This window comes from Lacerta agilis, chromosome 12 (genome assembly GCF_009819535.1).
Source record: "Lacerta agilis isolate rLacAgi1 chromosome 12, rLacAgi1.pri, whole genome shotgun sequence".
Taxonomy (NCBI): Eukaryota; Metazoa; Chordata; class Lepidosauria; order Squamata; family Lacertidae; genus Lacerta; species Lacerta agilis.
This window is the reverse complement of record NC_046323.1, coordinates 55557174-55570681: the sequence shown is the minus strand read 5'-3', so window position 1 is coordinate 55570681 and position 13508 is coordinate 55557174. Positions and strand designations below refer to the sequence as shown.

The window sequence follows — 13508 nt, the reverse complement described above, 5'->3', positions numbered from 1 at the left end:
TGGCGATGTGCCCAGCTTTACAGGGCTGGAGGAGGCGGGCAGCGGCTGGAGGGCAGCTCCTCTGGCGGGGAAGAGGCAGAGGCTGGACGAGGCACCTCCCGGCTCAGCTGGCCGCTTTGTGCCGCGGTGGCCATGGCAGGCGGAGGCTCCGGGCACGGCGCTGCTTCGGTATGGCATGGAGGAGGCGGGAGAGGGCGGCGAGCCTCCGCCTCTTCCCATGCGCCCTCCAGAACTTGGCACCCTGGCGCCCTGCGCCACTTGGCTCTATGGGGAAGGCGGCCCTGGTCAGTGGTTGGTTGGTTTCCTAAAAGTTGATATGAAGGGGCAATTTCACAGCAGGACTGAAGTGTCTGGGGAAGGGAAGGGCCACCTTTTGTTCTGCAGTCATGGAAGGACACAGAGAGCCCTGAGGCGGGCAACTTGGGGGCATGAGGCAGCCCTACACAGATTGAGAAGGACCTTGGGCTTTCCCTGCCCTGCTGTGCCATGAGCCCTCGCCATGCAGTCTCTCTAATCATAGAATCATAGAATCCTAGAGTTGGAAGAGACCCCAAGGGCCATCCAGTCCAACCCCCTGCCAAGCAGGAAACACCATCAAAGCATTCCTGACGGACGGCTGTCAAGCCTCCGCTTAAAGACCTCCAAAGAAGGAGACTCCACCACACTCCTTGGCAGCAAATCCCACTGACGAACAGCTCTTACTGTCAGGAAGTTCTTCCTAATGTTTAGGTGGAATCTTCTTTCTTGTAGTTTGAATCCATTGCCCTGTGTCCGCTTCTCTGGAGCAGCAGAAAACAACCTTTCACCCTCCTCTCTATGACATCCTTTCATATATTTGAACATGGCTATCATATCTCCCCTTAACCTTCTCTTCTCCAGGCTAAACATACCCAGCTCCCTAAGCCGTTCCTCATAAGGCATCGTTTCCAGGCCTTGGACCATTTTGGCTGCCAAATCACAAGAAGCGGCGCAGGCATATCGTTGACGTGTGCCAAGCTCAGCAACGGAGCTGCGATGGGTGGGAGATGGAAGGGAGCTGCCGAGTACAAGGGGGTGTTGGGGGGCAGCTTCTGTTCTCGGTGCTAAAAAGTCCCAAAGGCTGCAACCTTTCTTCATAGGTGAGTTCCTCCATCCAGCGGCATAGCGGCAGTTGTCAGCTGATGGAGCAGGGTTGCCATATTTCAAAAAGTGAAAATCCGCAAAAAGCTTTTCCTTTCCTTTCCTTTCCTTTCCTTATGGCCAAAGTTGTTGAATTTTTTTGGGAACCCCCCCCCCCAAAAAAAAGAATGAGGGGCTAAAGCTATTTTAAAGAAAAAAATATTCTGAAATGGGTCGCCATTCGTCCAGGTTTTCCTGGACATTTTGCTGATTTGCGGAAATCCCACCCGGATGCTGTTTTGGACGGCCGTATCCCGGATATGTCCTGGATGTATGGTTTGGCGATTCCTTGTAGCCGAGTAAGATTGTCTTCCATAAACACAATTTTAACAGTAAGTCCGTAAGTAACTGTGGAGTCCAATTCTGGATCCACAAGTCCTTCCACAGTGGGGACATTGGTTTCCAGACGGGAGTTGATCACGGTGAGGGTTTGCCAAGCGTGCCTTCCTCTTAGCACGTTTCTCCCTTGTGTCCTGAGTTCGAGTGTCTTGAAAGCCCATGACAGACGCCTTTGGTAAAGGCTGTTCTCCAACCGGAGCACTTCCCAATTGTCAGTGTTTATACTATATTTTTTAAGATTTGCCTTGAGAGAGTCTTTAAACCTCTTTTGTTGACCACCAGTATTACGCCTTCCATTTTTAAGTTCGGAATAGAGTAGTAGCTTTTGAAGACGATCATCAGGCGTCCGAACAACATGACCAGTCCAATGAAGTTTTTGTTGAAGAATCATTGCTTTGAAACTGGTGATCTTTGCTTCTTCCAGTACACTGGCATTAGTTCGCCTGTCTTCCCAAGTGATGTGTAAAATTTTTCGGAGACACTGTTGGTGGAATCTTTCGAGCAGTTCGAGATGGCATTTATAACTGGTCCATGTTTCATAAATGTAAAGTTGGTAGTACAATAGCTTTGTAAACAAGCATTTTGGTTTCCCTGTGAATGTCCCGGTCCTCAAACACTCTGCACTTCAATCGGGAGATAGCTGCACTCGCAGAGCTTAGGCGATGCTGGATTTCGGCATCAGTGTCAGCTCTTGTGGAAAGGTAACTGCCCAGGTAGGTAGCCCTATGCTGGAGTGGTCCCAGCACCACCAGAGGGAATTGGGTGTGCACGGAGCTGCCTGCCCACAAATAATAATAATAATAATAATAATAATAATAATAATAATAATTTATTTGCACCCCGCCCATCCGGCTGGGTTTCCCCAGCCACTCTGGGCAGCTTCCAACAAAGATTAAAATACATTAAAGTGTCACACATTAAAAACTTCCCTAAACAGGGCTGCCTTCAGATATTTTCTAAATGTCAGGTAGTTGTTTATCTCTTTGACATCCGATGGGAGGGCGTTCCACAGGCCAGGTGCCACTCCCGAGAAGGCCCTCTGCCTGGTTCCCTGTAGCTTTGCTTCTCGCAGGGAGGGAACCGCCAGAAGGCCCTCGGCGCTGGACCTTAGTATCCGGGCAGAATGATGGGGGTGGAGACGCTCCTTGAGGTATACCCATGTAGCTGGCCGATGGGATTGGAAAGGAGCGCTGGGCTGCTCTGGGGTTGCCTGTGTGGGGTTGCCTGCTTCGCGCCCACTCAAAAATTGTGCACCTGGGGCCACTGCCCCCCTGACACCCCCCACACTACCCCCCTGGCTCCGTCCAGGTAGGACTTGGCCACAAACTCTTGCATAAGAAGGAAATCTAAATCTTGCTGGAGCTTCCTGGCTGAGGACTCCTTGCGAGAAATCCTCTCCTACTTCCATTTTGGAAAGAGTGGGATGACCAGGCTTTGCGATTCCCAGACCCTAAAGTGGGAATGTTAGTCGAGGAATCTGCAGCGAGTGTGTGCAGCAGAGGAAGACTCTGGGTCAGGTGTTGTTCTTGCAACGACAAGTCCTTGCGAATAAATGTATGCAGACAGTCCAGCATTTTGTGTGCAAAAAAGGCACCAGAACCTTTTTCACCTATATGCATCAAACAGAAAAGCTCGTAAATCTGATTCTGCTCATCAGGGAGAGGTGGGTTATAAAGAATTTTGCTTATTCATTTATATTCTGAGGTCTTATTTATTGTGCGTGGGTAAGCAGCATTCGCTTAGCCGGGGTTCCTGCATTGCAGGGGGCTGGACTAGATGACGCCATGGGTCCCTTTCAACTCTGCGGTTCTGTTCTGCACATAAATAAGCACACAGGTGATGAATGGAACTGGCATGGACATTTATTTTAAAATAAAACAAGATTTCATTTTGCACCTTTGTCGAAGCTGTAGCATTCCAAACTTACATGTTAGTTAAAAGCAACTATTAAAAATAATTCGTTAAAAACAACTAGTTGCACGATGGGCAGATTCCGTCCACAGTGGAGTACCTGTGTGGCTTCATTGATTTCAGAGGGAGAACGGTGAGCAGTGCCTTCGTTCTCACCCTGTTACCAATGATGGGCCTTGAAGGTTCTTGACTGGGCCTGGATCATGCCCACTGTCTCTGATGACATCCCTACACATTCGCAATATACACAATGTCGTGTTTCTCGAGTAATTTGATGTAGTGTTCCAGCTGCATCATCTGCACCTCCATCTTCTCTTTGCGAAGCCTCCTCGGAATCGAATCCAGGAAAACGGACAGGCTTTGGTATTCGTGGTTGATCTCCTCCCAGTTTTTCTTCAGGCCCTGTGCAAAGGAAGGGGAAAGCAAACTTATGAAGTACGCGGCAGCAGGGTGCCAAAATGTGCTTTATGTGGCTTTGCAGCCAGCATTACAGAAATAAATTTAAAAATGGATAAAATCTATGCATTTATTTCATAAAACATATACACTGCTTGATTGTGAAAACAAGAAGAACCCTCAAAGCAGTTTGCAAAAGAGACAAAATAATAGAATCATCCCTAAGAAAAATTAAGTACGATGATTTAAGATGTTGAAATTCTTAAATAACAAGAGACTGAAAACAGATTATGACTCGCACCAACTTTCTAAACATCTGGGTAGCTTGTCTAAACAAGAATGTTTTTAGCAGGCACCAAGAAGAGGACGGCCTGGTGTCAGTAGGCGTAACTTGATAAACTTTTATCATGTCAAATCTTCCTCACCTTTCCTCTTAACTAAAAAGCCCCAAATGCTGCGACCATTCCTCATAGGGGAGCCTCTCCAATCCCATGATAATGTTGGTGTTCCGTTTCTGAGCCAACTTATTCCTCCCCTCCCAGCGGCGCAGCAAGAAGATTGGGCCCACGGGGCCTCCGAGGGGCCTGCCTGCCTCTCCCCACTCAGCCACCCTACAGTTGAGGGGGGAGACAACTGGAGGACCGTTTGGGGCAGCACGGAGCCTGTGGGTGCTCAAGCCACCGCGTCGCTCCCAGGAGAGACACGTGGCTCGGGGGCACCGCAGGCCCCGCGGTGAGTGGCGCCCGACATTTTGTCACCCCCCTCAGCGGTGACACCTGGGGTGACCCCCCACCGCACCCCCTTCCTCCGCCCCTGCGGCCCCCGTCCCCCACTGGAAGCCGTTTGATCTGTGTCACCCTGCGTACCTCCATGATTTTCTCCTTCTCTGCCTTGGAGAGTTTTGTCAGGCCTTTCTGCATGAGGGCTTGCTGGAGGTAAGCATCGCTCTCCTCCTGAGCCTTCTTGGTGTCCATTATCCGCTTCTTAATGTATTTGGGTGTCACGCCAAAATCCTGCAAGGAAAACACACTTGGATGTCCAGAACGACGCATTGCAGAAAATGCCCGAACGGCCCCTAAGTTCCTCCTCCAAGTCCACAAAACATGGCAAGAAATTGACAGAGAAAATGTTCACTGTAGGAATAAATAAAGTGGCCAATACTTTAGTTTTGGTACTATGGATGTGTGTGTGTGTGTGTGTGTGTGTGTGTGTGTGTGTGTGTGTATTAATCAATGATTTGCCCAATGAATCAGATCATTAGCAAAACATGAATCACAGAAAACCATTTAATAATAATAATAATAATAATAATAATAATAACTTATACTCCGTCCATCTGGCCGGGCCTCCCCAGCCACTCTGGACGGCTTCCAACAGGATATTAAAAACACAATAAAACATTAAACATTACAAATTTCCCTGTACAAGGCAATAATAATAATAATAATAATAATAATAATAATAATAATAATAATAATAATTTATTTATACCCCGCCCAACTGGCTGGGTTTCCCCAGCCACTCTGGGCGGCTTCCAACATAACATTAAAATGCAATAATCTATTAAACATTAAAAGCCTCCCTAAACAGGGCTGCCTTCAGATGTCTTCTAAAAGTCAGATAGTTGTTTATTTCCTTGACATCTGGTGGGAGGGCGTTCCACAGGGCAGGCGCCACCACCGAAAAGTCCCTCTTGGGTTAGCGTCTTTACTGAGTCTATGTAAGGCCTCTAGAACCTTAGCAACACATTTTACATGTTATTTTAGCCAAAGCATCTGAGATTTTTAAAGGTGCCTAGAGAAGGGCATCTCCAAGGAGGGCTGAGAGAGACCCCAAATCTGAAAATCTTGGAGAGCCTTTGCTGCAAGCCAGTGTAGACAACACTGGACCAAATGGCCCAAGAGCCAGATCCAGAAAAAGCAGCTTCCTGCACTCCTCTGAACCATACCTTTTTGTGGAGGTATCTTTGAATGAGCCCCGAATCATCAAGGAGGAACTTGTCTCCCTTCCGCACGTCAACATATGCCCGGACGGGCTTCTTGGCCACGGCCATGATGGCCTCGGCGACGTTTGAGGAGATGAAATCCTTCTTGCTTCGGATGCCCATGATGGGGTGGTCGCTCCTCTCGGGCACCGTCAGCCCTGGCGGCTTCTTCATGCCTTGGTTTCTTCTTCCTGCATTGTTTTGGGAAAGCCACACATTTGCAACTGTTTTATCAGCAAAGAACTGCCTTAGGGACCCTCTGGCACACAGGCCCTCTCCCCTCCTGCGGTTTCTGGCAACTGGGATTCGGAAGCATCTCTGCCTCCAAATGTGGAGGGCAGGGCAGAGCCACCCATAGATCTCTCCTCCATGAATGGTTCCCCGAAAGAATTGTGGGTGCTGAGAGTTGTTGAGAGATCCTCATTCCCTTCCCAGGGTTACAGTTTGGCTGACAGGAGCGAGCCAGCAGTAAATCACACTGAACAAGTTGGAGTTAACTCTTTAGTAGCAAAAGCAGAACCTGCACGGAGCATCAGGCCCTCTCCATGCCTCTCCTGGTTCTTGGAGACCACCGGGGAAGTGAGGGGAGCAGGAGGGGGAGACCCCCATGACTCTTCACCATCCAGACCCACCTCTGCCTCTTGGCCTCCCTCCTCTCCTGCTTCAGCTTCTGTCTCTGATTCTGGACTCCTCTCTGCCACAGACTCTCCCCGCTCACTAAGCCCTGTTGCCTCTCCAGCTTCCGATACCTCCTCTTCCCAGTCTTCTCCCTCTTCTCCTTCTTCCCACTCATCATTGTCCCACCACCCCGCCCTGGGCGCTGAGCCTTCTTCCCTTCTAGCTGGGCCCTCCTACCATTCCTCTGCTCCCAACGTAGGTGCTGAGTGTGTGGGGTTGTGGGGGCTCCAGCCCCCACAACATTCCCCATGAAGGGGCAAGGCACCCACAGTTTTTTGTCCCACTAGGGAAAATGCAAGGTATACAGAAATAATAAACAACAACAGCACAGTTGCACACTGGGTTCACTTCAGAAATGCAGCCCCAGAAGAAAGCAGAACTTTTCAAGGCCTGGTCTGGTCCAGTGTCCAGCAAGTTCTCTCACACCAGATGCAGAATCCTAGAATTATACAGCTGAAGAGTTGGAAGGGACCCCAAGGATCAACTAGGGCAACTCCCCGCAATGCACAGAGCATGCAAAGTGGTGGTTGTGGCATCTTTCCCTCCCAGAGACGGTGGTCCCCTCTCAAATGCTTTCCAAGAGGATTGGGAGAGACCCACAGCACAGAAGGTTTAAATGGCTCCGGAGATTCACGCTTCCAACGAACCTCACCCCGACCCCCATCGCCCTGCTAAAACGTACGCTTTAAGAGCTTGGGTTCGTTGCCATGCTTCCGAAGAAACTCTCTCGGAGTGGGGATGTAGAGCTTGGGGATCCCCATGGTTTTGGAGGGCGCCGTCTTCTTCTCTTGGATTTCCCGTATCACAGTCGGCTTGAAGGTCGACACAAACCTTTCATTCAAGAGGTAGCGGGAAGAAGCAATTAGAACTCAAAAGGAAGCTATGTTACCTCCCCCCCGCCCCATGCACACCATTTCTCTTTCAGGAGTCATCGGCCGGCCGTCAGGCAAAGTGGGGCAGCTGCCTCGGGCGGCAGGTGCTGGGGGGTGGGGTGGGGTGGTAGTGGGAGCCATTTTGGGCTGAAGTGACTTTAAATAAATAACTAAAGGTCAATAAACAAAGCAAAGAGGCTCCCACTACAGTCAACAAGACTAGCTTGCCCCATTGATCTCACTAACGGCCAGTGGCGTAGGAAGGGGGGGCGGAGGGGGCGGGTCGCCCCGGGTGCCACTCCGGGAGGGGTGAGAGGGTGGACAAGCTGTAGAGCGGCCGAGGGTGCAGTGTCCGTACGGGCTGTTGCTCTCGACGCTGTCCATACGGTCGCCCGTACGGAGTGCGCACACACAGCAGGCTGCACATGTGCAGTCCATACGGGGTGCCGCACAGACACCGCCCCGGGTCCTGGGGGGGGGGAGGTGACAAAAAAAAATCTGCAGCAGGTACCATCTAGGTTTGTTAAACCAGTGCTAACGCCTATGTTCAACTGACTAAGGCAGTATCCAACAAACCAAATTAATTTCCTTTAAAATAATTTGGAGCATGGTGAGAGCACAGCGGCCCCTCTGTACTATTCCCCAAGGTGTTTTTTAATTTTTAATGTTTGCTAGTTTGCCCCCGTACCTGACCGTCTTCATAGGTTTTTTCTCCTCTTTGGGAATCAGGTTGTAGACAACCTCCTCGGCATAGAAGGCAGACATCTTCAGGCTTCAGGCAAGAGTCCTGGAGAGAGCTGCATTGAAATTGCACAAGGCAGAGGTTTCCAACCTTTCTGAGTCCATGGCTCCCTTGACTAACTACCTTTCTTTCTGCGGCTCCCCTGTGGGGCTCAGGAGCCCAGTTATGCCACCCCTTGCCTGCAGAGCCAGCAGCCCCTCACCCCTTTTCAAACCCCCTCCCTTGTGCAGTGTTCCCTCAGCCTCCTCCCCCCTCTCCTTGGGAGTCCTCTGGGCATCCGCTGCTGCCGCCCCTGGTCTCTGAGCTGCCCCAAAGAGAGGTGCCCCCTCACCCTGCCCCACGGGGGCCTGGGACTTGTCTGTCCATTCCCAACAGCAAGGGCTGGTGGACTGGCTGGCTGGGCTCCCTCGACCGCTTGCTTGCTTACTCCGAAGCCGCCTCAACTCCTGGCACCCAGCACCCCCTGACCAGTCCCAGAAGCACCATTCACCCGGGGAGCTTGTAGCCAGGGCTGCTGCAACAAACAGCCTTTGGAAGGCAGAGACAAGAGAGGGCATCAGAGGAGGGAGGGAAGGAAAGAGGGACAGAGGCACACTGGTTTAAAACCCCTGACTCAAGGCATTAGTCGAGGCACAAAGTGGGTAATGAACATAGAATCCTAGAGTTGGAAGAGACCCCAAGGGCCATCCAGTCCAACCCCCTGCCAAGCAGGAAACACCATCCAAGCATTCCTGACAGATGGCTGTCAAGCCTCCGCTTCAAGACCTCCAAAGAAGGAGACTCCACCACACTCCTTGGCAGAAAATTCCACTGTCGAACAGCTTTTACTGTCAGGAAGTTCTTCCTAATGTTTAGGTGGAATCTTCTTTCTTGTAGTTTGAATCCATTGCCCTGTGTCCGCTTCTCTGGAGCAGCAGAAAACAACCTTTCTCCCTCCTCTACATGACATCCTTTGATATATTTGAACATGGCTATCATATCATGCCTCAACCTTCTCTTCTCCAGGCTAAACATACCCAGCTCCCTAAGCCGTTCCTCCTAAGGCATCGTTTCCAGGCCTTGGACCATTTTGGTTGCCCTCTACTAGTAGGAGTTTATAAAATTTTGCCTCTCTCGAAACACTAGAACTTGTGGACATGCAGTGAAGCTGAATGTTGGAAGATTCGGGTCAGATAAAAGACAGGACTTATTCATGCAGCACAGAGTTTAACTGTGGAACTCCCTGCCACAGGAAGCAGCGACGGCCACCAACTTGGATGGCTTTAAAAGAGGGTTAAACAAATTAATGGAGGAGGAGAGGGCTCTGGGTGGCTCCTAGCCCGGAAGACTCTGCTCTGAATCCCAGTTGCTGGAAACCACAGGAGGGGAGATGGTTGGTTTTGTGTGCAAATCCTGCTTGACGGTTTCCTTTTGGGGCATCTAGTTGGGCGAAGAGGATGCTGGATTAGACGGGTCATTGGCCTGATCCAGCCGGGTCTTTTTTAGGTTCTTTGGAGTAGATGATGAACCTGGGGCTGTTGCTCTGCCACCCTCCCCCCCTTACACTGATGCTCCCCACAACCTCCCTTCGTAGGGGTCCTCCCTCTCCACTAACCCCCCCATATCATTTTTATTAAATCTTCCAAAACATTTACAATCATATACATTATTTTTTAAAACACTAACCGTTTCCGAGCAGATTTGAACAAGCTGGACGCCCCCACCCACCCACAGCTCAGGTCGCAGGTGGCAGTTGGGATTCTGAAGGGAGGGAGGAGGCCCCCCCAGGTGTGCGCAGAGGCCCCGCCCACTGGTCTCATGCTTCTCCCAGGAGGGAGGGGCTCCAAACTCATCCTCCCTTGCCCCCCAAGGCGGGCAGTTTTCCTGAGCACGTCCACGGCCACCCCTGCGAGGGAGGGCAGCTCTTCCTGCGGCTCTTTCTTCCGCCTATGGTGGACACATCACTTCCAGTCATGTCCATCCTATGTTAACTCTTGAAGATGGACAGGCTGCCCAGATGAGGAGAAAGAGGTCCATCCCCACTTGCCCAGATTAATGGCTTGAACTCAAATTGGTAACCAGACCCCTGAGCCCAGACTTCCTGTGCAGACAAGGTCTCACTGTGGCCAGCAATCGTGCTGCAGCTTCCCGCACTCGCTGCAGCTTCTGGGTCAAACACGAGGGAAGCTCCACATAGAGCACATGGCACTAACTCAATCCTGAAGTAATCAGTGCATGAACCACCGTGGCAAGGCTTCCCTGGTCCAGGAATGGCTGGTAGCTGGTCAAAGGCCACCTGAACTCCTCCGTAGAGGAGATGAGTTGCAGACCCCATGTGTCCCCGTTCAGCTGAACTCTCTTAGAGGCCCACCTGAGATCTTCCCACTCGGCATCCTTTCCCAGGACACTCCATTCCATTCCTCCTCCCACCCACTTTTCCATTTCTTCCCCAGCAGCGACTCAGCATTCCTGGGCCGCTGGGCTTTGGGCTGGTTAGTCTCCCCCGGGAAATATCTTTTCCTGAAAGGTGTACATGTTGTACTTCTTCAAACCTGGGGGTTCCTGCTACCCACCCAAATCTGCTAATATTTCCGCTTTGGGTGTGGTGCTGCTGTTAGCTAGATAAGGCTTGGCATCCAGAGAACAAGCTTGCTCTCTCTGTGTGTGTACAATCCCTGCTGCTTATTCTTCAATAATACACTGCAATTTCAAAACATACCACAGATTGACTGCTCAAATGGACCGCAGCTTCTTCCTTGTTTGGCTTTTCTAATCTGCAGCCACCTTTGTTAAAATAGATATTGTTACGTAAAATGATGGGCTGTTTCTGTGGCTGACATGCATTAAAATAATGGGCATGTTCCTTTCTTGTACTGCAGGCCGACAAGGGAACAGGATGTGTAATTTATGAAATTCATGACTTGCTGGAAATCAGACCCTCCAAGTGTCCTTATTTTCCAGGGACATCCACCATGATTTAGAGAAGCCATCCCAGTTTCTGATTTGATCCCAGAATGTCTCACTTTTCCTTAGGACGTCCCTATCTTCACTGGACAAATGTTGGAGGGCACGGAGTTATCCGACCCCTGAGCCGTCTGAGGGCAATCCTGTATAGGGAAGGTTTAAATAATAATAATAATGTTTTATTATGTTTTTAATATTTGCTGGAAGCTGCCCAGAGTGGCTGGAGCAACCCTGTAAGATGTGGGGTATAAATAGTAAAATTATCATTAGGCTATTTTCACTGGAGAAATGTTGGGTGTGTGTCTGGGAAATGTAAGGAGAAGCTCATTTGGCGTGTGCATGTTACCTGCTGACTTTGAAAGGGAGAGCAGCTTGATCTCTTTTGCCCTGCCAACAATTCCCTTCCGCAGCTGGAGATTGTTCTGCACCCAAAATGGACCAACCTTCTGCAAAACACAGTCTGTTTCCATTTCACTAGAACAGTGTTTTTCAACCTTTTTTGGGCAAAGGCACACTTGTTTCATGAAAAAAATCACGAGGCACACCACCATTAGAAAATGTTAAAAAAAATTAACTCTGTGCCTATATTGACTATATATAAAGTAATGTTTCAATTTTTCCCACGGCACACCAGGCAACATCTCGCGGCACACTAGTCTGCCACGGAACAGTGGTTGAAAAACACTGCACTAGAAGACTATTTCAAACTTTGCCATGGATCCAGATTCAGTAACTGCAGTTCCTCCCAGCACTGCCAGATGTCATTGCAGCACCAGTCATAGAGGTGATCAGCTGTCAACTTCTGCAAACTGGTTTTCATTTGAAAAGTATCTGAAGAAGTGTGCATGCACACGAAAGCTCATACCAGCAACTAACTCAGTTGGTCTCTAAGGTGCTACTAGAAAGAATTTTCGATTTTGTTTTGACTATGGCAGACCAACACGGCTACCCACCTGTAGGTATCTGAAGAAGTGTGCATGCACACGAAAGCTCATACCAGCAACTAACTCAGTTGGTCTCTAAGGTGCTACTAGAAAGAATTTTCGATTTTGTTTTCATTTGAAAAGTCCCCCTTCCAGTCTTCCAGATTGCCACTGTGGTCCTGTCCTGAATGGAAGGTCAGGATGACACACACACACACACACACACACACACACACACTCCCCTGCTGCGTGATACCAGAAGAGAGGCAATGTGTGGGGAGAAACAGGCATACATCGGATTCCTTCCATTTCAGGGCATGCATATAGACAATGAGGAGATTCCATTTCAACAGAGATCCCAGGGTGTTAGCTAAATCTAGTCGATGAATATGGAGTACACCCGCAGGAGACAGACTTGATAATGACAGGGGGAAATCTCACATATTACCAATTATACTCCTAGCAGAATTCTAGAAAGCCCCGAAACGCCTGCATTTATTAACCAGAGTACATTTGCAATCTTATTTAGAATATTAATAATATGGATAAATGGTTCATTTGGCTAAGTCACGAGTGGGAAGCCATTTTCCAACCATCCTAGTCAGTGTGGTGCAGTGAGTAGGGTGCTGGACTAGGACTTGAGAGATCTCTGCCAGTTAGAAGCCTGGGAAGGATGACCCCAAGGACTTCTCTGGAGTAAGGCAGGGTCATAGGCAGACTCTTCCACAGAAGCTTGCCTGGCGCCACCATGAGTTTGGCCACCTGACAGTTCTGGATTGCAGCGAGTGGCCCGACCTGATCTGGGGCTGTCTCAACCCAATTTGACCCAAGCCCAGATCCCTCTGAAGTGGCTCAAGATCTGGGGTGATGGGTGGTTGGTGAAGGACCCTGTATGAGAGGCAGTGTGGGAAGTAAGGATCCTTCCAAGGTGGGAAGCTGGGAGAAGAGAGAGAAGCTCCCAGGTGAGAGCTGGGAGGGTCCACCTCCTTCTGCCTTATCCAACACAGGAGGTGGAACCTCCTTCTGTGTGGGATAAGAGTTAAGATCTACCTGTCAGAGAGGACTTTGCACCGTTCTTTCTCTTCTTCTTTAGATCAGTTTGCTTTTTAATGTTAATGCAATATGAAAAGTCTTAATAAAACCTCAATTGTAACAAATGGGGAAAAGGATTGGGGCTTCAACTGAAGGTGGGGCACAGCTCTACTACCCAGCATGTCCTCCTGGCCCTACTAAAATATCGTGCTGCCTCAGGTGTGGTGGAGGACACTCTCTCAGCACTCAGGCTGGGTTAAGGTCCAACTGCTGGTCCAACTTCTGTATGAGGAACAGATGCCATCTTGTAATTCGCCTCAGGCAGCAAAATGTCTTGCACAGGCCCTGCTCAGGAGACACTGATGAGACCATTCTTAAAGAACTGAGTAGCTTTTATTTAGAGGCTGTTTCTTAGCAAAGCTGCAGGAAGCAGGCAAAAAGAAGTAAAACATGACTCCCCAAACACGGGAGAAATCAGTGCGCAATTGTGGTTACAGCGTGCATCGTTCAAAATGCAAAGTGCACAAGAC

The 13508-nt window shown here is 49.7% G+C and overlaps 1 protein-coding gene across 1 annotated transcript in view; it reads right to left on the bottom strand.

Annotated features, from left to right (window-relative positions):
• LOC117056185 (zinc finger protein 208-like) overlaps positions 1-13508 on the bottom strand; it is a 231917-nt gene that overhangs the window by 129462 nt on the left and 88947 nt on the right. The window lies entirely within an intron of this gene.